Below are 25,823 nucleotides of genomic sequence, written 5' to 3'. Positions count from 1 at the left end.
TGGATCAAGCCCATCAGCCCCGGGAGCAGGCATCCAGATATTTAATAAAACCCCAGCAGCCCCGGCTGGGGGCTGTCTGGGTTCAGTCCTGGTGCCTTAGGTGCCAGGCTCATAATAGGAATCAGTCCTGGCGCCAGGCTCATAGACTTTACTTACCTCATGCAGACCATGCTGAAAAGGAATCCAAGCCAACGTGAGACCTGGATGGGACTATCTTACTACAGGGACTATTTTTTACTCGGGTGTGGTTCTAGGGACTTCTTACCTGGAACTACTTTGGAGGCTATTTAAACCATGCCCGAACAGCAGCACATGTTTCACGTTATTCTGCATCCAGCAGTGTAACACTCACCGTGCCTGCAGTCAGCATTCAGTCTTCAGCCACGCCCGTCTCGAATCCAGAGCTCCTAGCAATAGAAGAAAGAAGAAGGAAAGGTTAGAAAACAGATATTATCTCAATCCTTACCTGAATTCCGGATCCATCACGTCTTCGAACTTGAAGAGGACATTATTCTACACGCGTCGCATCGCCAGCTGCAGCGCCGCGCCATACTCACCAGTCCTCACAGCATTTTTCGATCCGGCACAGCCTCCCTCATTTTCTCCACCAAATTCCACCATCTAGGGGACAAAGAAACATAAGGTGAGCCGAGAGAGCCAACAAATACAATCTCTCCACCATAGACTTACCTGATTAATAACCGGAGGCATTATTCTGTAACAAACCGCAACTTCTTACACCGCACCTGTAAGGAGAGAGAAACCAGCAATTTAAACACACACATCTTTTGCCGGACAGTGTTTGGTAATACAGACTCTTACCTGAACACCATCAACTGCCAAAAGACAATCTTCTTTTGGACCCAGCTGCAACACAAGAAGGAATGTACAAGAGTGAACATCAGACATATTGAACTCTTTGAACTTTATACTTACGGGTTCTCAACTGGAACCTCGGAGTCAATATTCACCCGGAACTCTTCCAGCGCCTTCAAACCAGTGAAGTAACTGGTATCTAAGCGCCCCTGCATTCCACGCAGGATGGAGAGCTCATCATTTACAAACATAAGGTGAGCTTACTGAAAGTGAATATTGGCGGTGATTAGTGGGGAGAACATTGGGGTGCCATTACTAAAATCCACGGGTGGCTAAATCCCTTTCTCCACTTGCAGGAGAATACTTCTACGGGTTAAGCAGATGAGATTAGGCAGCCGAGTCCAGTCTGTCATCTCTGCACTACGCTTCACGTTGGAGGAGGTTGCAGCTGTCTGGGTCCGATCGACGCCCCTGTGGGAGCCAAGTGAGCGTAACAGCCGCCTTCAAGGAGTGGCGACATCATCTCCTTGAAGCACGTCACACAGTAAATACTGCAACTTGTAGTTCTTACGGACAGCCAAGGCGCAATCTCCTCGCCATGTACGGTGGGCTCAGTTCTTTACAGAGTATGGTTTCATGGTGACTTACCACCCTGGTGTAAGAAATGGAAAAGCGGATGCGCTTTTTCGAATAGGCTGGGATACCGAAGGAGAAGATGTATATGCAAGTCCTACGCCTGCACCAATAATACCTGAAGAGAAGTTATTGGGAGCCGTTAGCATCAGTTCACCATCTTTCGCTGTGTTACAGGACAAAGTCAGAGGAACCATGAAATTAGACCAAGTACGAGTATAGGTTTCCCAGGGAACTCAGCGAATGGAAGAGAACAATCTCCTTTATTACCAGAAACGCTTGTATGTACCAAGTCCCACAATGCATAACCAAACCCTCAAAACCTACCATGACACACTTACAGTGGGACATCCGGGTATCGCAAAGACTATGGCAAAGATCCAGCAGAATTTTTGGTGGCCTACGTGGTGGAATGACGTTATCCAATTCGTAATGACCTGTGATATCTGTGCCAGAAACAAGACGCCTAGAAGCAAGCCACAGGGGTGACGCCGTCCGTTATCTATTCCACTGGCCCATGGCATACAATCTCTTTGGACTTCATTACTGATCTGCCGCTCTGCAATGGTTACAATACAATATTGGTTGTTGCTGACCTTTTAACTAAAATGGCGCATTTGATCACCCAAAAGGGGCTAACAAGCGCAGGAGTCCTGGAACAGACAATTTTTAAGAGGTGTCATCAAGCTACATGGCTTTCCATCAGTGGTTTTATCCGACCGGGGAAGTCAATTCCCTTCCAAATTTTGGAGAAGCTGTTGTGCCAAAGCCCAGATTGAGGTCCAATTATCCACCAGTCATCACCCACAGACAGACAGCCAGACCAAAAGGACAAATCAAACTCTCGAACAATACCTGTGATGTATGCTTAGTCAGGTAGACCCAAGCTGGGTAGATCTCCTATGGGCAGGAGAATATGCGCATAACAATACCATCCATAGCTCTACAGGCTTTTCAGCTTTTTTTTTTCCTACATGGGAGAGATCCACACACTACAGACCTTGACCCACCGGTACCCTTAGAAATGACTGCCATCAGCACCCTACACACGAGCATTAAGGAAACCCTGAAAAAGGCAACCAAGACCCTCCACGAGTCAAAAGCATCTCACAAGCGCTTTGCAGATAAAAAGAGAGCTGAAGAGCACAGGTACCAAGTGGTAGATAAAGTGTGGCTTGCCACAAGACATATCCACCTTAAAGGACCCAAGAAATTTCACCCAAGGTATATAGGTCCATACCCCATAAAGTCCATCAACTAACCTGCGGCAGTAAGACTAGAATTGCCTTCCACACTTCGCATACAGCCAGTCTTTCAAGTATCACTGTTGAAACCTATGCACCCAGGTACTCGGAATTCCCTACAACAGCCCCCTCCAGTAGAAATACAGGGAGAAGAGGCCAAATACAAGGTCAGAGATATTCTAGATTCCAAAATAGTACGACTAAAGCTCTACTATCTTGTTGACTGGGAAGGGTACAGCGCATTAGACCGAACCTCGGAACCAGCAGAAAACAAACATGCTTCATGCTTACTAGCTCGCTACCACCACAATCACCCAGGCCGACCAGGACCGGGTATAGCTCTCCTTGGGGGGGCTTTTGGGGGAAGTGCTGTAATGGAACCAGCAGAAAACAAACATGCTTCATGCTTACTAGCTCGCTACCACCACAATCACCCGGGCCGACCAGGACCGGGTATAGCTCTCCTTGGGGGGGCTTTTGGGGGAAGTGCTGTAATGACCCCAGCAGAACACATGCACATAATGTGGGCAAGGCCTGGACAGTAAGGGTTGCTGGTGGCACAGGCTGAAGTTTGCAAATACTGGTAGCAACCACCGCCAAGATGGTCCACACAGCAGGATGCCACACAAGAACCAAGATGACCCCTGGCAGGCCCTGTCACAAGTATTCTTGGTGGTCTAGCTGTGCTGGGTGCCGCCCAGGGCTATACAAGCCCCGCCCTGGGCCACACCCAGTGCTTAGCATGTAACACTTGCCTTACAGTGCTGACTCCACGTGCTACACGGCTCTACTGCTGCAGCTCCTCCCGCCTACCTGATCTGGATTCCAGAGCCGTGGTTGTTTTTTTTTTGTTTTGTTTTTCTTTTGGATTTTGGTTTTTAAAAAACAAACCTTTTAGCCTGAACAACATTAATATAAAATAAGTGGTTGCACAATTGACCAAATCTCGTTGTCTTTCTTTAAAATAAATGTGGCTTTATCATGGAAAATAGGAAGAAAAATCATTTGTGCCTGGAGCTGATAAGCCTCTTAGGTCAGAGTTTCTCAAGGCCCCAAAGTTAAATTTCATAATCAAACGAACTTGCGCGCTTTAATGGCTAGTCCGTCCGTCCGTCCGTCCATCCGTCGTCATCCTATAATGAGTCAAAAAAGGTCTTTCAAGAAGGCCAGCAGAGCCAAGGTTGTAGGGACATGTACCCCCAACATTAATTTTCACCACCAGTCCTCAACCGTCAATGTTGTAGATTGATTTAAAAAACCATCCAACCACTTTTTTCTCAGATATTTCGTTCTGGGACATATCAAAGTCAGGTGGTACAAAGTCTCATTATTACAATCGCACAGTCTGCATTGGAAGTTCCTCTGAGGTTTCACTTTTCTGACTTCGGTAAGTTCTTTGGTAGGGAACAGATTTAGCCTGAAACGCATAAACTGGTTGCGCTAATGTCTGCAAGGGAACTTATGCCTCTAAGGTCTGGAATTAATCTAAGTCCTACATTTTATTATCCTTGACATTTACTGGGTTATTCAGGAGTGTCAGTTTGGTCTCATTTAGGTCTTCAAGAATGGCTATACATACTGCCCTCCAGTCCTCGAGTAGTTGATCAGTGTTACCGAGCATGGCTTTTCCTATGCATGTCAGAGCACCTTCTGTGTTTTCTTCGCAGAATTTTCTGAAAAACTATAGAGATTTCCAGACTGTGCATGCATACAGTGAGGTCAGGCCCAACTCTGCCCTTATGACTTGACCAGGAACATAAGTCGGCAGTGACAAAACTCTTCTACAAAAAATTCCTTCCAATTTTATCCAAATGCCGTAGGATAGAGTGAAGGATGTTTCCGCCCCGCAGGTCAAAATGGGGGAGACTTTCAGGCGATAGAATTCGATGACTGGTGTTAGTGAAAATGTACAGTACCGAGCCATTATCACTTTAGCTTGGGCAGCTAGGCTCTTGGCCTTACTTCGAAGCATAAATTCCCTTTGTGAATCCACCGCGCTGTCGTTCAGGCACATGCCCAGGTAGGTTAAAGATTTTATTTCCCTTTTAGAAACCTTGCTTTGGCTTTGTTCACTGTGACGCCCTTTTTCCGTCTGAATGTAAGGATTCTTGATTTCTGGATGTTGATTTTCAAGGAGTTAGCATTGACATAGATTTCCAATGCTTCCAGTTGTCTTTGGAGGCCCACTTTGGTTTGATCCAAAAGGATCAAATCGTCTGCATACAGCAGGCGACAGATCGCCACCCCTTCTAGATGGGGGGAAAAACTCCTTACTGACTCCAGAGCTGACTTTACATCGGAAATGAATAGATTAAATATAGCGGGTGCCAGTGAACAGCCTTGTTTTAAGCCATTAAATGTTTGGATTTGGTCACTCAAGTTCCCCTTTCGGTCCAGCCTTATTTGTAAAGAAGTGTCTTCATGTAGCAGCCTCAATGCCTCCCTTCTGTCATCTGGATATTCACAAGATTTCAACTTATCCCAGAGCATTCGTCTATTTATAGTATCGAGTGCCTGAGCTAAATCAATTGAGGCAAGGTACAGTTCAGACCCGTTTTTCCTTTTTGCTCGGGACTTTAGTATATAATCACAAAGAGACTGAGTGCCGTTCCTGTGCCTTTCACAAAGCCTGCTTGCCACGGGTCATAATGCTATGAGGCTTTTGTCCAGGAGTCAAGGGGCCTTCAGAAGCAAAGAGACAAAAAATGTGCCCATCACATCCAAAAGGGCGATAGGCAGGGACATCATTTACGGGTCACCAGGGGTCGCACTTGCGACCCCTGTGGTCTCCCTTGTTACCCCTAAAAAAAATAAAAGTAAAATAAAATATTTTTTTCTTTTTGTAAATTGAGGCTCCTGGGTTTTGGACAGCAGCATGTGGCTCTGTGTTTCTTGAGTGGCTCGCTTTCTTATAGCTATGGCGGGTAAGATAGCTCATGGGTTGAGCGCTCGCTGCTGCAATGTTCATGGTTGCAGGTTTTACTCCCAGCAAGGTCAAATGAGCCTTTCATCCTGCTGACGTTGATAAATGAGTACCAACACAGGTTGGGTGATATTGTATGTATATTTGGTCTATTTGAAGCACCTACGGGTAAATGCTATATGTGTTTGTTGTCGTTTGGCCATGGACATCTGCTTGCATTCACAGTCATTTGGTAAATGGGCCTATACGCGCTGATATTAACGATACATATGATGATCCATTGTTGTATGAAATGTATATCAATTTACATTGATATTGTAACCATATTTTTCATAGTGTACTTAGAAACAATGCTTTGTGATGTTTTGTCAAGGGGTGAAAGGTTGTGTTCCATCGCTTCCCGTGATGTGACTTTGGGGTGGTGGTCAAACGACCACTTCGGTGATGTCATCAAAGGTCAAGGGTCATGTGATGTCACTTCCGCTACTCCTGGTATTTTGGTGAAATGACGTCCCTGGCGATAGGCCTATAATCGCCCTTTTTGAAAATTGGCACAATTATGGAGGTCGTCCGGGATTCTGGAATTCTTTTCCCCCCTTAATCTGTGTAAACTAATCGTACATTTTCCTGGCCCATTTCTCAGGGTCTTTCTTGAGAGTTAGATTGGTTACTCTGTCGAGACCTGCGGCCCTAGAGTTGCTTACTTTCTGGATCTGGTCTACGATCTCACTCTTTTCTGTCAAAAAGTTCCATGGGCTTTTGGTCCTCTGCTCCTCAAAGATTTTACTATTCACAGTAAGAGGATACAGTAGACTAAAATCACTTTCCCAGGACGCAGCAGGTACTGGATTTAAGGTCAAAGCATTCTGAGACACGTCGACAGCATTCATCAGTCTCCATGTTCCAGCCATGTTCTTAGATGCGATGGAATACAACATTTTCTCCACGTCTTGTGGGAGCATCCAGTATTTATGAGTCTTTAGCCAATTTTGGAAACCCTGATTTTTTTTTCCTTGAAGTTTCCCTTGACAGCTCTGTATTTGTTAATTGGTTGGCTCTAAATGATTTATTTAGGGCTTTTTTCCTCTCAGCCACCGCCCCATCGAAGGTGCGGCGTGATTTAAAACCTGTTTTATTACTAGAGATTTGAGCTATATCTTATACTTTCAAGCGTGGATGTACTCGAACTGAGGTCTCTCCTTCATTAGCGGCTGCTACGGACGGCGAGACCTGTTCCAGCCTCATCTGATGTCTGCCCGGCTCCGCCTCCAAGCTTAAAGGGAACACCTGGGCCCTATCCGTGGCCCACTCACTGATGGTTATAGTCATAATGTTGTGATCAGGGAGATTTGTGTGTTGAACCAATAAGCCTGATATGTGCATAGTCCAGGATCTTTTTTTCCTTTCCCCTTTTCCATGTTGGATTCAGTGGAAAAATCGCTGTTAGCGAAACAGTTTACCAAAAAGATGTTTCTCAAAGCAAGCTACTCTCTCCATTGGAGGCCCCACAAAACTTGCGGTGTTGCTGATGGAGGACGGTCCTTAATCAGTTTAAAATTCACATCAAAGCAGTGGATATTAAGGTCTCCGCATAATAAGATCTCCAGATTTGGCCAGATGCCTTGTGCCTCATCTATAAGAGCCAGTACGGAGCTTACAAAGGCCTTTCCACTGGCAGCGGCCATGTTCCAATACAGGTTAATCAACAGGACTGTTTTAGGGTAGTGTGCGAATTCTGATCTTGATGTCATTATTAAGGCCTGGATCAGTGGTGATTGTTGTATTTCGTAGATTACTTTGATGTTCCTATGGTTGTTCCGTGCAATTAGCAGACCCACTGCTGGTCTGCCTGTCAAGGTAGATGGTAAAGCCTTCCAAAAAGAGGGCAACCTGGAGCCACGTCTCCTGTAGGCAAACGATATCGCACTCCTGAAATATTAAGTCCCCCTCCCCTAAGAGGTGGGCAAAACCTCTCGTATTCCAACTGCTAAGTTTGATCCTGCCAAGGTCTTGATTAGTCCCAGGGGCCCCCTTCCACCTGGTGCGCTCTGACTGGTAATTTCAGGTAGCCAGGGCCCCAGCAAACCAACCGCAGTCTTCCTTACTCAAACTTTGTCTCCAGGCGTCATTCAGATCTTTTTGATCTTTATGGATGCTATTGTTCTCCACTACAATGGTCAATTTTCATTTATTAAGAAGGGAAATGGCCCTCTTTCCTGGCGATCGTTCGTTCCTCCAGGTATTCTGCTTATGTAAATCCAAGTGTGGTCACCTAATCTCCTGTCGAGATCTTAGTTGCTCAGCTTCCACATTTTCCTCGACTTGCCTTGGCTCACTTTGCTAAGGGGAGTCATTATCGGCTAAGGTGAAGCCCATGGAGATCAGCGTTCCTCTCTCTCTTAATAATAGATATTTCATGTTCGGAGAGGACAGATACATTAATATTTTTTCTAGCCGATCTTCCTCTGGAAATTCTACCAAGTGCATGTCCCTAGAATTGATTCGAGCCAAGGTTGGGACACTGTCTAGGAGGCGCAAGATGTTGGCCCTATTCAATATCAAGTTATCCTGTCTCATTGGCATTTTTGTAATTATTTATTATAGTGCTCATCCCAAACTGGACCATTTCCAATGGTGGTTCTAGGTTGCTGATCCCTTTCAACAACCTTAGATCTCCATGTGACCTTCCTTGGGAGGTCAGGGCCGCAGCTCCATTTCTCTGTGAACTTTTCTCAGACTGTCCTGCCTTTTAAGTTCCATTGATTTTAATGGGATTCAATTTTGCCCACTGTCTTGGCCCTTAGATGAGATCCTATGCTATCAGCCTCTTGTCTATGGACAAGCAAGTAACAGCCATTTGTCAAGCTGGCCACTTTCAACTCAAGACACTTAGAAAGGTTCTCCTTGTGATCCATGTCCCCCCTGCGCCTGCCTTTAGTGGCAGTGTTGGTGACTTCACGGCTGGACTACTGTAACTCCCTCTATTTGGGTCAACCAAAGGGAGTTATCTGCCGGCTTCAATGGCTCCAGAATCTGGCCGCCCAGGTGGCCACTGGCTCCCCTTATGGAGCCCATATATCTCCATTACTCCGAGCCTTGCATTGGCTTCCGGTAAATCAGCACATTATTTTCAAGTCACTATGCATTGTGCACCAGGCCATACATGGCCAAGCAGCTGAATATCTCTAGGAGAAATTCTCGCCATATGTACCTCTCTCTTCCCTCTGTTCTGCCTCTGCTGATTTACTAATGGTACCCGGCTATAAACGGACTAGGGTCGAAGGATGTGCCTTTTCTGTGACTGCTTCAGTGCTGTGGAATGGTCTACCCATGACCATAAAGAAAATCCATAGCTACCTAGCCTTCAGGAAGTCCTTAAAAACTCTTCTCTTTTAGGTCTCCTTGGCTCTACTAGGTTCACCTCACTTCAGCGCCATGATACCTTTGGTTGACCGTGCGCCTTAACAGAACATAACATAACATCCTGACTTTTACCAGTGGGGGGGGTCGAAGTTTCCCGATCCTCTGGGATAGACCGATCACTTCAGATTTGTTAGAACCCTTCTCCTGCCCTTCCTCCTAGACAAGTTCGATCTGACGTCTGGGCTGCCCAGAGATGCAACATCGTCCTCTTCCTCCTCGATGCTTTTGTTAGTGCCATCAATATGAATTTTGTAGGGTGACATGCACCCGGGATCTACTGGCTCCTCTTTATCCATGTCAGTCACAGGTTCTTCCTCTCCCAGGGAGGAGTAGGTGGAAAGATTATCAGGTCAATAAAGTCCTCTTCCTCTGTTGCTGCCGGTGTCTGGGATGACAAAATATCAATGCTCTCGTCCCTCGTCCTGGTAGCCAGGGCTTTTGTTACTGGGGACCTTGATAGAACTTATTTGCCTGTTAGATCATCAATTTCTTGAATTGAATTGTTGAGGCTCTCACGCCTTCTTCCAGTGGCCTGACAATTTGATGGCAAGGGGCCTAATAGAAACCTTTTTCCTGATGTAACATCTGTGGCTTTCGGTGAAATTACATTCCTTAGGGCGGGTTTCTCTTTGTCCATGAGTTTTAATGGAACTTGATTGGACCTGTCTCTGCTAACTTTCGTTGGGAGAGCTACTCCCTTCTCATTTGCCAATTTGTTTTTTAGGGCATCTCTCTGGCTTTGAGGGGACTTGTTTGCACTCGCCCTCTTCCCCTCCGGTTTAAAAACAGTTTATCAAATATTTCATATTTCTTCTTAGGCAGCTGGCCCTGCAGGGAGCCTGTTTCTACAGACTGAGCCGCTACTTTATGGGCTGACTACAGGGAGGTTATGCCCGAGGTTGGAGGGTACCCTTCGTATTGCAGGCGCTTAAGTACGCCCTGCTGGGCAGCATGCCTTTGGTCCAGGTTTGCGTCACCTACATGAGAAGGTTTATGAGCGAGACAGGCTACTTGGGGCCTTATCTCTCCTCTCTTTGACTTTGCCACGTTGTTATCCTCCTCCTCTTCCTCATGCATGTTGGTCAATAGCACTGTAAGATCTTCGTTAGTTTTTGATCTGTTGGAGCCTTGTTGTACATCCAGGCGCCTCTTGTTTTTGTCTCTCGTAGCTGATTCAATGAGATTATGGTGGAAGATGCTAATATCCTCCTTGTTTTTGTCCAGGTTTCCCTGAATAGCTATTATGAAACCTTCCAAAAATAAAAGTTTTGTGTGATCCCAGATTTGCTCACTCATGGTTTCATGCAACTTCATGTATGGCGCAAGGGTAAGTGTGGGGGATGCTATTAGGCCTACATCAATCGCCTGTTGAGCCTTCGGCCGGTCCTCAACTTGTGCAGCAGCCAAGTCCATCAAAAGATCTTCGCCTGAGAATGGCTGCTCTTGTTTCTTCTCTGTTTTCCCACTTTCTTTTAGTATGTCCTCCCCTGTAAGGGCCTGCATGTTGAAATTTAAGGGGGTAGCTAAGGGGCTACACTGTTGTGCCTTATCCGTAGTCAATGTGACCCTTTTATTCTGGGCCGGTATTGAATCCTGTGGGGTTTGGACCTCTTCCCATCTTCTTTTCTGTAGTCGACATTGAATGGGAGACTGAATTCCCTGAGGGGGGGTTAGAAGTTGTCACTCGTATATAGTTGATGCTAGCAGCCTTACCCATGTCCTGTAGATCACTAGACAGTGCTTGCATATCTTCTCTGTTGAGGGAGTTTGGGTTTAGATCTGTTCTGCTTAGGTCATCCCCTCCCAATCCTTCGGTCCCCCTCACTGCAGCTGACTCCTCAGTCCTCCTGTAAAAGAACCGTTGCCTAAGCAGGAGGTCTTTCGGTGCCAGACTTCTTGGCTTCCAGAAAATCTTTTGGCTTTGCTGGGCCCTTTTTTTAAATTATGCTCCAGAGTCGGGCTTCCCAAACATATAGGCGCCTTTCCAGTTTGGAGCTACGGGCCTTGGAGCAGTAGTTATAGTTGCAGCTGAAAACCTCACCTGGGACTTGGGGGTTTAATTTAATTCATCTGCCTGCAGTAAGAGAACCTCATTGGGCACCTCATGGTTTCTCAGTGGGGAGGACGTGACAGTTGCAGTTTTGTCTATGACGGCAAGGCTAGAAGCCACCTCTTTTTCCTGAAGAGTGGCGGCTGGATCATTGGGCATCGGCGGGGCCGAGGCTTCTATACTAAGCCTCTCTTGTTCCAGGATGTTAAGTGAGGAAATTGTGGTCGCACCGATTTGGACTCTGATGTCAATCGGAAACGGCCGTGCTCTCTGGTTGAACAACTCTGATGTCCCCTGAGGTCCAGAGTGGCTTGTTTCAGAGTCCTTTAACATTCCCCCATCCGGGTCCTGGATGAGAGTCATGATCTCCACAGCATCTCCTTATGATTGATCCGGGGTTGTTACCTGCACGGATCTCCTCCCTGTTTCTATTTTTGTGATTTCTGTGACCTGGCGACTTAAACACCACTGTGCTGAGAGCACGGTGGAGTCGATATAGAAGGTCTCCTGTACCCCAGCGTGACCAACCAGGCCAAGCATGCTGGTGAACCCTGATGTGAATATCCACCTCAGAAGACCAAACAGCGTTTTCGGGTTTCAATGGGGATCAGTAGTGAATTTCCGCCTCATTTTCCGTCATAGAGCAGCGTACAGGCACGCTTCAGCTCTAACAGTACAGTGTTGTACCAGTTTGTACCAGTTTAGTACCACGTAAAATTGTACTCACGGTAGTCGCAGTCTTGCAATTGAAAGCCTCAGTCCTTATTCAGGCACAGTTAATTAGAAAGGGCGATGGCGGGCCACGGACTGCAGACTGCTTTCCGTCCACTTTACGGCCGTTTTGCGGTCCCGCATGATTTTTAAGTCTTGTGAGGGGGTGGAGCAGCATCCCTCAGGGCTTCAAGGCACAAGTGCCTGTTTGTGGCAAGGATATTCTTTGCCAATGTTTATTCATGTGCTCAACAACTTTTACACGAGACAGGGGGATTCCCAGTACACCATACCTGTGCACAACTCCTCCTTACGAGTTGCCCCATGATTGTAGTAATTTCCTGATTGCCCCAGACAGAAACAGAAAGCAAAGAAAAAGTGTTCTGGTGACTGTGCAAAAGGTTCCTGTGGTTGTTCTGTGAAAGGCCCCGTGTCACTGCAGGGATCCGCAGCTCCTAGGAGACAAAAGCAACAGAAAGTAAGCAGTCAGCAGTGTTCTTCTTCTTCTTCTTCTTCTACTTATCGACAGCGTGGGCGGACCCACGCAGGCGCTTCCCCATCCAAAAGGATGATGTGCACCTCCCCACCAATCTTACACACAACCCTCACTTTCTCATAACTCCTCCCACCACCCCGTCTGCCCCACAAAATCTAACAGCACACTGCTCCTTTCTCTGCCTCTCACCCCGACTCCTCCCAGCAAAGCCTTCCCACTCAGTTCAGCCACTCCCAGCGCAGACATCTGAACCTTCATCAACTCTCTCTCCTCGACATGCCTCTCACACGCAAGCAGAAAATGTCCCACAGTCTCAGGCACCCCACACACCACACAGTCCTTCGACTCACGCTTCTCCACTCGAAACAGACTGTCATTCAGCCCCACGTGCCCTATCCTCAACCGATTCAGCATCACTTCCTCCCTCCTCCTCCATTCCAGTTTCCCTGCATCCACCTTCACAGACACTTTCTCACGAACACCAAACATCCACCTGCCCTTCACCCCACTCTTCCACCTCTCCTGCCACTCATCCATAACCCGCTTCACTGCCACAGCCTTCACCTCATCCACACTCAAAAGTATCCTCACATCAACCGTTCCTTTCCTCATACCCGCACCCGCCGCCAAATCCACCAACTCATTACCCAAAATGCCACTGTGACTGGGAACCCACGCCAACTCCAGATCCATCCTCCCACGCGCACACCAATCAATCTTCCTCCTGATGTCCAAAATCACATCCTTCCTATCACCATCCCCTGCCACAATCTGCTGCAACCCACTCAATGAATCTGAAAACACCACAATCTTCTCAAACCCCAACTCGCACACCCTATCAATTACCAATGCAATCGCCACCAACTCAGCCGTACAAATCGATACGTCATTCGCAGTGTTCGGAGTGTTTTCCAGCACGCTACCTCACGTGATTGGCTTACCGCTGACTGTAGTCCGGCAGCATTCGCCATCAATCCAGGCGTTCCATGCATCAGTAGGGTTCTTTCAGCGCAGGCAGCAACCAGAAGCATCGCTCTGCAGAAATAATGGAAAAGACATGTCAATAGCGCTCGGCAAAGGAGCGTTTACAAACAAGAGAGGGACAGACATTTTAAACTACAAGAGGACACATTTCACACTGCGCCTTGCTCAGCATCATCTCTTCAGGCTCAAGGACATTGTTGTAACAGGAGAGGACATTGCTAGTGCAGAAGATTATTAAACAACACGCGCTAACGCTACATCATAGTGCACAAAGAAAGAACACTTACCTACAGGCATCACGTGCGCTGCGGCATGACTGGGCCACCATTCTCAGTGAAGCAACTGGGAGACAGATGCCAGCTTGACGTCCTGAATACCGCTTTTGAGTACAAAGGTGAGCAGATTCACTGCACTGCCAGCCAGCATACCCTGAGGAGAGTTGGGTGGTGGGTGGAGAGCAGAAGACACAGTAGCTTACCCTTTCCTTATTTGTCTACCTATAGGTTCACCCAGAGGCCCCAGCACCAAAACCATCATATAGAGAACCTCCAAACCACTCCGAACCACACTGTATGGTGGGCAATTAGCTTTTCAGCAGAGCAGTGGGAAGGGAGTGGTTTGGGTTAATCAGCATACCACCAACGACCATACTTCTGGTGATGCGGTTCAGGCATTCCTGCAGGGCACCAGAGGTAAGCGTTACAAAAGCAGTGTATACCCCAGCTTTTAGCAAATCTGTCACAACTTGCAGCTAGTGCATGAGTTTCCTGTAAGAAGAGGATGCACGCCTTGTGTCGTTCAGCATAAAGCTGTAGCTTCCCCATCTTAATGTGATTACCCAGTACCCCAACATTTAAGCTCATGCACAAGAGAGTGTCAGCCGCCATCAGGCCATTACAAACAGTAGGTCTTGTAGCCGTTGCAGGCCAGCGAAGAGCTCCTTGTAAGAAAAATGTCAGAGCATGGTAGCCAACCAAACACCCCATCACACCTGTGAAGCATTTTCAGTTTAACGTTTAACTCAGAATGTTGAACCCGGAGTTTAGCTCTAAACAGCATAGCGTACTTAACCCCATAATTGCAGAGCCTCCTCTTTACTGCCAACAAGGAGCTCCATTCTTGCTGCACATTGATGGAAAAATCAGGGTAAAGATGGATTCTGTTAGAACCAAGCAGTAGTTCCCCTTTAGCTCTGGCAGCCCGCAGTAGTGTGTCCCTGTCACGGTAATTGAGAACTCTGGCAACTATTGGGCGAGGAGGGGCTGTTGGTTTAGGCTTTGTGGTTAGTGAGCGGTGAGCGCGTTCTATAGCAAACTGGGGTGACAGTTTGGGACCATCTAGAAGGGAGAGAATTGTGCGCTCAACGAAGTCTTCCATGTGCCCGCCATGTTATCCTCTGTAACATCAATTATGCGCAGGTTATTGCGCCGGGACCGGGATTCCAAGTCTTCATGTTTGTTGTTGATGGCCTGCACCTGCCTGGTGAGTGAAGTTACATCAGCTCTGAGCGCGGTGATATCATCCCCTGCCAGCCTGATTCTGGTTTCAGCTTGAGCGATAAGTGTGTCAGTTTTCTCCATTCAGGCCTTTATAGCAGTAATTGCGCCACTCATATCATCGAGCTTTGTATTGGGGGTAGTTAACCCCGCCCGCATGTAGTCCATCATGCGCTGCATCTCAGTGGGTTCCACCGCAGCAGATGTGGAGGGACTCGCTCTGGCTTCCTCCACCTCACACGGTTCCTTTGAGGCAGCCTTGGTATACATCTTAATAGAGCTTTGTTACCCCCCTCCTTTAGTCATGGCTATGCTGTGTGCTCGGTGACAGGTAAGTAGGTGAGGTGATTGAGTAGATATTAGTGAGAGGCAGGGGAAAACAGCAGATGTGGCAGGTGCAGTGGCCTGAATCAAAATCTCCAGTCGGGGCTTAGTCAGGAAAATATGTAGTGTCTCTGCCTTAGGTAGTTATCATAACAGCGGCATAGGTGGCTGAGAAGGATCGAATCTGGCTAGTTTCTGTGGTGCTGATGTGAGTGGGGGTCTCTGCTCCCCGGGCAGCACAGTCCGGTACCCGCCTCCTGTGGCCAGCCGCCAGGAGTGAGCAACTCAGGCGGAGCAGCCAGGAGCAACAGGACAGACAGCACCTGAGGTCTAATGGTGCCCGGAGCAGGCAGCCACCCAGAGCGGAAGGAATAGGGAAAGTAGATGAGGTCACCAGGTCAGGGTCTGGAGGGTCATCAACCTTATGGCCCTCAATTCGTCTTTTATCACATTGAATCCCCTTATAGTGCCATTGATTGTTTGTAGCAGCTCCCATCTGATAATTTGAACCAATCTGGCATTTACAGCAATCTGGATACCAGGCATGAACATAGATGTGAACAACACTGCAGTTTTACCTAATAAATTGTGTTCATCAGGAATATCATCAAAGGCTGCTTTTGATTTTGCTGAGAAATAATGTGATCTCTTCTTTCGCCAGAGTTCTATGGACTTTCTTCTTCTGAGGTGGTCATCTACTTTTGGAAATTCTTCAATCTTCAAGTCACTTTGTGGGATCACCAATGCTGGAACATGGATTTATACCAGAGAGCTCACTCCACCCCAATTCCTGGGTAATTTCATTTAGGCTTTAGATCCGCAGGCCCAATATTGATCCATTAGGACAGACATCCCTCTTCTCATTCCTGGAACGTCCATGATGTTTTTACACCCCTTATTCTGCCCTACATTATTTTTTCCTTTACTTTGAAAGCACATCGTTGCATTAATTAATGGGTCTACGGATACCGGCTCAGCTTAATCTTCCACCCATGTCAGCAGTTTAGGCTACTTAGCCCATGACTTCAAGCACTCATCGTTCCCCTTCTGTACTCCTTGTACTGCTTCCTTTCTTAGTAGATGTGCTGCACAAGAAATCCTTCCACCTTGCCATCCTTTACTGGTATGCACTTGCCCATAGGTCAACAGAGTGACTGTTCCCACCATTCAGGGATTCCATTCTTTGCCGTCATGTCAGAGCAGTTCATTCTCTTCATTTCTTCAATGATCACCTCATCCTGTCTGTCCATCCAGGTTCCTTCTCCATTGGTGTCATTTTGATATAATCATCCTGGTATGGGAACAACTATCTTGATCTCCATCGCAACGTTGCCCAGCTCCCTTGGATTTGTCCTCTGGTAGTACATGCCGCCAGATGAGTGAGGCATTTTGCATCTTGCGCCAGCATCGCTTTTGAAATTAAGGTTTTGACAATATTCATGGCATAGGGGATGAGAGAGCAGACATAGCAATAATCATCAGATGCTCTCCCCGCACCCTTTTCATGTGTTGATATCACATGTTATTCCATAGGTGAGCTGCATTATCAAGGTAGGTATTTATCCCCTGGTTATCTTTGTCTGCACTTCTCTTATGTTGTCTAACATTCTTATAGAGATTAATGAAATTATCATCATTTGTACCCGCACTTGGGAGAATCATAGACAATCTTTTTTCAATTTGATTAGCAGGAAAATAGATTTTCAGAAATGTAAGATAGAGAAAGATAAAGAGAATACACATGCATATATATATATATATATATATTACACATATAAGTCTAGAGAACCATTTGTTATACCATCCTAAGGCTTGCTGAGCTACTGCTCTCTCTATAATCACATTATCCTTTCCTTAAATCATTTTTAATTCAATCATTCAATTTAGCATCTGTAATGGCACAATTTGCTCATTGATCACTGTTAAGAGTCTCCTTATCACTGGACCATTCTTTGGATCATGCAAAAAGGTGTGAATTTTAACATCTCTCCTATCAAGTGTAGGATAGGATTGGAGTATAAACACAGAAATTGCAACCGTAAGACTGTTCGTGGTGCTGTCAACAAGTACCATGTATTTTATCAAATTAAAACAGTTGTTCTCCACTAAATAAATCTGAATATTGATCTCTCTTCCAATTTCTAAGCAGGAACTGGCCTTAAGCATAATGCCGATGCAATATTGATTTCTTCAAAGAATTTCTAAAACGTTCATTTCAGCCTCTGGAATGTCTCTGCAAGACCTTGCACTCCCTGCTAAAATATATAAGGAGTATCCATTGAATTCCAGTCCTAAAGAAATATGTGCTAATCACTAGCTGCTTTGTCGTCCTTCTTCTTGGTCATTGATCGGGTCTGCACACGCAGAAATTCTCCCTGTCTTGCTTCTGGGTCAGCAACCGCTGGAGGGAGGGTCTCGCCTTTATAAACCTTCACATCATCTAGATGCACCCAAGCTCGTCTTCCCGATATCTTAACTGCAGAAGGGGAGATTTCCTCAACAACAAAGGGGCCATTGAATCTTGGTTTGTGCCACCTTCTAGTGAAATTCTTTATTAGGATTAGGTTCCAAACATATAATTTTGGTGGTGGCAATAGTTCACTTGGATTGATTACTAGATCGTCCTCTTCCGTGTTCCTAGACATTTCCCCACTGCTTGACTTGAAATGAAATAAAAGAAATACTGGTAGTCATTCATGTCAAATATACATGCATTTCATCACCTAGAGTCTTCGCGACACCCTGGGCATAACTCCTTACTCTAGATGGAGGCGTAAGAGGCGTCCTCATGCGACGCCCTGTCACTAATTCATGGGGGGTAAGGTGGTGGTCAGAACCTGGCACCGCGAAGTACCGCAAAGGACTGTTTGCTGTGCTGCCGACTACTTCTCAAGCAGTCCGCTGTGGCTGGAATCTGGCGCTCCCTTCATTTGAGCTGCTGTGCTGATCGTGTCGATCATGGAGGAAGTCCTTTTCTGCAACACTGCTTTGTGCCTGACCTGCGTCAGAACAGGAAAAAGGTGCTGGGGACTGGCTACGCCTCCTACACCTCGGGTAATGCCCTTCCGGGTGCATTTAAATACACCTCGCCAGCGCACCCGCGCTGCGCACCGCGAAGTACCGCAAAGGACTGTTTGCTGTGCTGCCGACTACTTCTCAAGCAGTCCGCTGTGGCTGGAATCTGGCACTCCCTTCATTTGAGCTGCCGTGCTGATCGTGTCGATCGTGGAGGAAGTCCTTTTCTGCAACACCGCTTTGTGCCTGACCTGCGTCAGAACAGGAAACAGGTGAATTTCAGCGTGCCCTCTCCTCTTGAGGCTTGAAGCACATGGACTTTGAACTACACATATTGAACAATGGATCGTGACTGTTATAGACATAATCTTTAATATCTGTATTTTTGTGCATTGCTTTCAAGGTGCTGGGGACTGGCTACGCCTCCTACACCTCGGGTAACGCCCTTCCGGGTGCATTTAAATACACCTCGCCAGCGCACCCGGGCTGCGCACCATGAAGTACTGCAAAGGACTGTTTGCTGTTCGCGGCTCGTGGTGTATGGTGTCTGTCTTGCATTTTTATGGTAAACCATGTTGCTTCTGGTAAGATCTGATTGGTAGATGTTTAGCCTGACTTTAACTCCGCAAGCACCCCCTAGAGCTATATATAAGCACTTGTTTACAGTTTGCTCTATGGATTCCCCTTTACTCACTTTAAGGAATGGTAAGCGGCTTAAAGAATCTGTTAAAACTTCTGGGATCAACACGTTCCCAAAAATTAAAATGGAAGGTCTGCATGCTATTGCAACAGGTCAGCAATCATTTTTATCTGTCTCTACACAAGCAGATCCTTTGCTCAACTCTGTAGAGCAGTTGCCTTATCAAACACCCACTGACCATCACACTGATACCGAGTTAGCTGCTTCCAATTTGGAGGCAATAGATAACACACCCTTTACATTACAAACTGCCAATGATACACATATTAAGGCAGATACCTGCTTGGAGGTGATTGACAATACTCTTATTCCTATTGAGGATACCTCTTTGCTAGCACCGGCTGTAATTGCTGCCTTAGAGAGATGCATTAGCCTCTCATTAGGTCCTTCTACCCCGGTGACAGCGTCCTGTGGACTGCGCGAACAAGTGCATTTTCATCCGATGCCTTTTGCCACCTTAGCTCCATCCAACTCTCTAACAACGTCTAGTAACTATTCGAGAGATCCTTTTGCACCAAGCAAACCGGGTAGCTCGCCTACCCAGGATTTCCAGTTTCAAATGAAGCTACAGTTAGATGATCCTTTACTTCATGACTCTTCTAACAAATACATGGCACAGCCGTCTATTACTACTCCGCCTTCGACTCATTCTCCACTGTCACCTATTCCACCTAATGAAAACTCTTCACATCTGTTAGAACGTGAACTTCACTCATTTCCTGTCCTTACTCGTATCCTAAACTTACTTGACAAGGGACATGAACTTACTCATGTACTATTAAAAGACATCAAGGACTCAATTCTAACAAACTCCATTAAACTCTCTAAAATCGAAGGTTTTATGTTAGCTCAGGAAGCGTGTCACAAATTCCATACAACTTGTCCAGAACGGATGGCTGAGCTTGTAAGGAGGAGCTTGCCCGCGAATCCTTCGATGCAGGCCTTGTCATTGCAATGTACTCAAACGGATGAAGTTACCTTCCTGTTAAATGGCATGCCAACGTCATTCGCGAAGGCAGTGGCCAAACCTACCTTACAGGAGCCGTTAACACTAAATCCCCCAGAGTTTGACGTAGTCGAAGTTGCGAAACTTCAACACGAGAGAATTCTACAAATTGAACAGATTTTATTTAAATCTCAGTTGTTTTCGGCAGAATTACTTCAAAATGATACAATTGCTCCGGTCTCTGCTCCTGCGGAACCCCCCCCCCTGATAGTCCTTCAGCGATTACGAATCTACTTGAGGAGTCCACCTCAGCAGTATCAATGGATACATCTAAAAATTGGTATCATCCGTCGCGCAGAATGAAAAAATCATACCAGAGAGCACTGAAACAGAGAAATAGATCTAAGATGAACAATGCCTCCATTTCGAAGGTTAGCAATGCAGTTTCCTCCTCCCAATGCTCAGCCGAAAATAGTGACAAAGTAGATGCGATGTTGAACTCCACTCAAAAAAGTAACGAAGAATTTCAACTTAATGTTAGTCAATTGAATGAAGAGAGTTTAATGGCACTTCAATTAAAATCGTCTAAAGAAGCACAAAAAAGAGCAAAGAAAGGCATGGGCGCCTCCGTGCTTAAACCTATTGAGGAGAATATACTAGAAGATCACATTAGTGTTGGCGCAACTGCTGGTTGCGCAGGCACTATACCCTCAACTGCATTAACACAGACAAATTTGAATACTTTTTTTCCTCTTGTGGATAATAAAAAAACATCGTGCTATAGTACTAGCAGTACCTCCAACATGGGTGCACTTGACTTGAAGGGACCTATTCTAACGGTTGCTCATGCATTGATCCATCAACCTCTGTCTGTGCCTCCCCTGCTAGAACCTCAAGCATCCACACATACATCATCTCAGGCGCCTCTTTTAGGGACTAGGTCTCAAGAATCTATGTGTCCAAGTGCGGCAACTGCAGAGCAAGCGTCCGACGCAATGTACAACCTCCCCCAGGTTGCGGCGGTTCAAACACCTATTATATCATGCAGTGACGAATCTAAATCTTCTTCCCCCCTTATTATCATCAATCGCGATTTAAGATCATTTAATGATATCCCTGATGAAATGCAAACTTTAATAGGATGGTCCAGTAACCAGCAAATTAATGGGGCGGTTCCTATTAACCGCTCATTTTTGATGAACACTCTCTATAAAATTCCCTCCCTGTACAACTTAATTTTGCAAGATATAGAGTGGATAAAGCTACATCTGATTAACAATAATCGCATGTTGTGCAAAGTAATATCGCCCATCATAGCGAAATTGATTTGGGAACATAAAACCGACTTGCTTTTTCTGGGATTCGAATTACAAGCATTCCCATCCTTTGAAAAGGCAGTGCAATTTTTGGAGTTTACTCCTCCTCTAATCCCAAAGAATTGTACTACTGCGAATAACGCTGGTTCTGCTCCATCTGAGAACGATAAAATCTTAACACAATTGGCCTCTCTTACTACTGCTTTGAATGGTATTTTGGGGATCTTGCCTGCAGCAAAAGTACCATCACAATTAGTATCCACGAACTCCAATGATAAGATCCCTTCATAATGTATCAAGCTCATTATTCAGTCTTGGAACTGTTGCGGATTCAATAATCGCTTAACATGGTTTGCAAATAGGAGTAGGAAAGACCTTCCATTAATTTTCTTTTTGCAAGAAACCATGAGCTGTAATGAATTTGTTCTGGATGGTTTTACCGTTGTTCACAATGTTGCGACTCAGCCTTGGTCTGGGCGTCCTGTAGGGGGGATTTCCATTTTACTCAACAATGACCTTTTCTTTGCAATCAATTCTAATGTGTCCAATCAATTGCTCTTAATGATTGACATTGATATCAACATTTTTGGTCCAAAAAGAGTAGTCTTGATATCCATTTATTGGAATCCTTCCACCCTTGGCATCGAAGAAGCCATTTCCATCCTAAATTAAACACTAATGGAAACTTTTTTTAATTATCCCACCTCTGAAGTTTTGATCTGTGATGATTTCACTGCATACCTGTATGCCTCTTCAAATATTCCCCTGTCAAATGAATCTTCATACCACTTTAAAATTGCCCACGCAAATGGTGTAAAATGGATAAATTTCCTCTCTAGCTGGGATCTTGTGGTGATACAACCACAGCATCCTCAGGCCTGCTCAACTTGGCGTTGAGGAAATTCACGTTCTTCTATTGATTACATAGTTGCCTCCCAATATCTTTCTGGTATTATTTCACTTACTAATTGCCACTTTCCTCCTTATGGCGATCACGCCATACTCTCGTGCACCATGATTGCTGAAAGTAAATTGTTTGATAAGATGCAGGCTCTTGCCTTAGTACAGAGTGAGCGACAGTTATTGTCAATTCGATGGAATATTTCGACTTGCAGACAACTGACATTTTTAGTCAATCGGGATTGGTGGCCTGATGTCGCCTTTGAAGATAACCCTTCTCAGGCTATTCTTGAGTGGAATCTACAGATGATTCAAGGACATCTAGCTGCCATAGCAGAAGCGGCGCAGTTACAAACGAACACTAACTCCTCGTCTTCTTATTTGGCAAACATACTTGCCAAACTAAAAGCAGTGAGAAATAGTGAATTGAGAACCCTTAGGCGAAAAGTCCGCGCTAGCGATCACATTGACTATTTGGCAGCTAAAAAATGACTTGTACGTAAACATAAAAATAGCATAAAAGCTGCCCATACTTCGTTTCACTTAATAGGCAACCAAAACATGGTAAGCCTGATTTGTAAGCATAGTACTCGAGACATATGGAAATTACTTAGGGCAACTAATAAAAACTCCAAGCCACACCTAGAATCAGCCATCGATGGCAATTCTTGGTTTGACTTCTTTCAACAGAAATATCTTTTACCTGAGCGATTTTCTCCAACTAATATATCTGAGTTAGTCATTCACATCCCTGCACTATGCCCATGGTCTGTTGAGGATATACTCTGTGCTATTACTAAACTAAAAACCTTGAAATGTGCCTGCCCAGATGGGCTGCCTCCTTGCGTAATTAAGGATGACCTGTTATTCTGGGCCACTGTATTGTTGACGATTTTTCAATCAATCTTCACCCTAAAATCTCTTCAGCCCTCGTGGGTTAGTTCCATCATTATTCCGTTGCACAAAAAAGGCCTGTTAAACAACCCTCTTAATTTTAGGCCCATTGCCCTGATGGATGTGGCGTCTAAAATGTTTGCACTCCTCTTACTGAAGGATGTCGAAACCCACATTACGGAAAATCGTATCCTAAACAAAGTACAAACTGGTTTCCGTAAAAACATGGGGACACAATTAAATGCCACTTTACTGGCACATTTAAATGCGAAAGCACACGGTCCTCAGAATGGACCGATTTTCATTGCCTTCTTAGATTTATCTGGTGCTTTTGATTGCGTTATTCGTAGCAGACTATGGGCTAAAATGACTGAACTCAAATTTCCGCTCTCTTCAGTAGCACTCATTGCGCTGGTACATCATAACACGTCCTTCAGAGTACGCATATCAAGCAATGGTCGCCTGACCGATCCCATTCCAACGGCAATTGGTGTCAAGCAAGGTTGTAATCTTGCGGCAGTTCTCTTTAACCTATATTTATCAGATCTCGAAGGAATATGGGACTCGGCAAAATCCTCCTTTGTCCGTCTTGGTGAGCTGCAACTCTCGTGGTTAGCGTACGCTGATGATGTGCTTTTGTTTGATAGCACCCATTCGGGTCTTCAGAACAAATTGGAAACCTTTTAACACTTTTGCAGAGCAAACAACTTGACGATAAATTCCACAAAATCGAACATCCTTGTGCTATCTTCAAGGAGAAAGGTACGCAAATTTTGCTTGCAATTGGATTCCAGCTATATTCAAATTGTCACAAACTTTAGTTACTTGGGTTATACTCTTGCAAATAACATTTCTGTTATCTTTTGGCAAAAAACTTTGGATGAAAAAGTTCTTCCATTGCAAAACCAAATGAAAATAATCTTTCGCAAATATTGTAAGTTTTCTTTGGTTCCACTCTTCGAATTCTATTCTAAAAAGGTGGAGGCAATTCTCCTATATGGATTAGATCTATGTTTACTAGATCTCTCCACCTTCCTAAATAAATTGCAAGCTAAATTATGGAAAACTACTCTCGGTTTACCTGCCTATCTTCCGAATGCAATCTTACGCCACGAACTAGGATTAAACTCCTTGGCATCTCGTCACAATTGGCGTATACTGAAAAATTATGCAAAGATGTGCTTTCCTCTCGAAAACTCGATATACGAAGATTTTTTTGTCATGCTGAGAGAATCCAATTCGGCTTCGATTGCAAATTTCCATAAGCGTATACTTACCATTTTAGCCGGAATTACCATTTCTTCTAGCGATTTACAATTCAAACTAAAAACAGCTAATAAACGCTTGTTTTGGAATGACTGGGCTGAGTCTTGTTCTCAGATATCTTCCTATGGATCATTTAAGGAATATGCAATATTTAGACACAAGCAATCGCCACGTTTACAATATCTCATTCTTTGTCCAAGTATTGAAACCAGGACATCATATATGCGATTCCGCTTAGATTTACTTCACACGAAAGTGAGAACTAAACATTGGAATTGTAACTCTAATAATCTTTTTGATACCACCTGCAGATTCTGTAATAAGGACGAAGCAAGTGAAACCTTAAAACATCTTTTTCTCATTTGTCCTTTTTTTGAAACTGAAAGGTTAAAAAATATTAATGCGTTTACTTCTACTCCCTCAGTTATTGGAAGGGAATTAGTATGGTCACGATGTATGTGGGGCTCTTGTAACTCAATAATTCTAGCGACTGTACGCCTAGTGAAAGTTATTGAGGCAGCCTTATCCACCGATGAAGTGACCTAGAATTTCATGGTTTATGCATATGTTTGGCTCTAGTAATCTATTTGTTTTATGAATTATGAAATGCTCTTATGAAAAATGATATGCATATTTTTATTGACTAATCAATTTTGGATATTCTTTTCTGTATGCTATGCTTAAATGTAGATATTCTGTAATTATTTGGTTTGTTGTTTTACAAATATGTATAGTGAATGTAGGTAAAGATATTTTTCTTTTAAATGTAAATGAAGCGTACTATTTTATAATTTTGGAAGGATGCGAAAGCATCAAAAACAAAATTTTATCAATAAAAAATGTAAAAAAAAAAGAACCTGGCTGATTCCGAAGGGCATATCAGGCTCGGGGTAGGCAATACAGCCATACCTTCTTTAAAGTCAATTTAATCTTGGTGATCCTCTCCTTGAGGGGGCAGTTGAGTCTCTCACACATCCTGTTTGCTTGCGGGTGATACAGAGAAGAAAACAAACAAAATGGGGCCCATTATCGGATCCTAGTACTTCGCACACACACCACCTTGATAAGACTTTGTGCACTACAAACTTTGCTGTGCAAGTGGCATCAGGGTGTGCACATGGACCGGCTTTGATCCACTGAGAGAAGAGACACACCACCATGAATAGATATCTAGAGCCATTACATATCTGCAGCATATCGACATAGTCGATATATAAATGCTGAAACAGAGCATTCAGTTGAGGTATTACTCCTATGAATGTTCTCAGTGTATGCCCAGCAGTAAACATTTGACACACAATGCAATTCAGCATGAACTGTACAACATGTTCCAGTACGTTAGGAACAAACCAGTCTTCTGCAATAGTGGCTGCAAGACTTTCTCTGGTTATATGCGCGGGGTAATGCAGTTGCTCAAGTGCGACCTTTAATAATGCTGTTGGCATCACTGGCTTTCCAGTGCTTTCCTGTCGGCATAATGATTCCGTGGGGGATAAAGAGCACTCCCTTCATTTCCATAGCTCTTGCTCTTCTTGTGGGCCTCTTCCCTGAATCTCTAATAGTTGCGTAATTGACAGAATATTAAACCTCTCTCGTACTAACATGCTTATAATTAAATCTTCTTTAACATCTTCAGTCTCAAAACTTGAAATATCTGTGGAATATGCAACCCGTTTGGCTTCTATG

Source organism: Ambystoma mexicanum, chromosome 7p, assembly GCF_040938575.1.
Source record: "Ambystoma mexicanum isolate Mex_15411 chromosome 7p, UKY_AmexF1_1, whole genome shotgun sequence".
Classification (NCBI taxonomy): domain Eukaryota; kingdom Metazoa; phylum Chordata; class Amphibia; order Caudata; family Ambystomatidae; genus Ambystoma; species Ambystoma mexicanum.
This window is presented reverse-complemented; position numbering follows the sequence as displayed.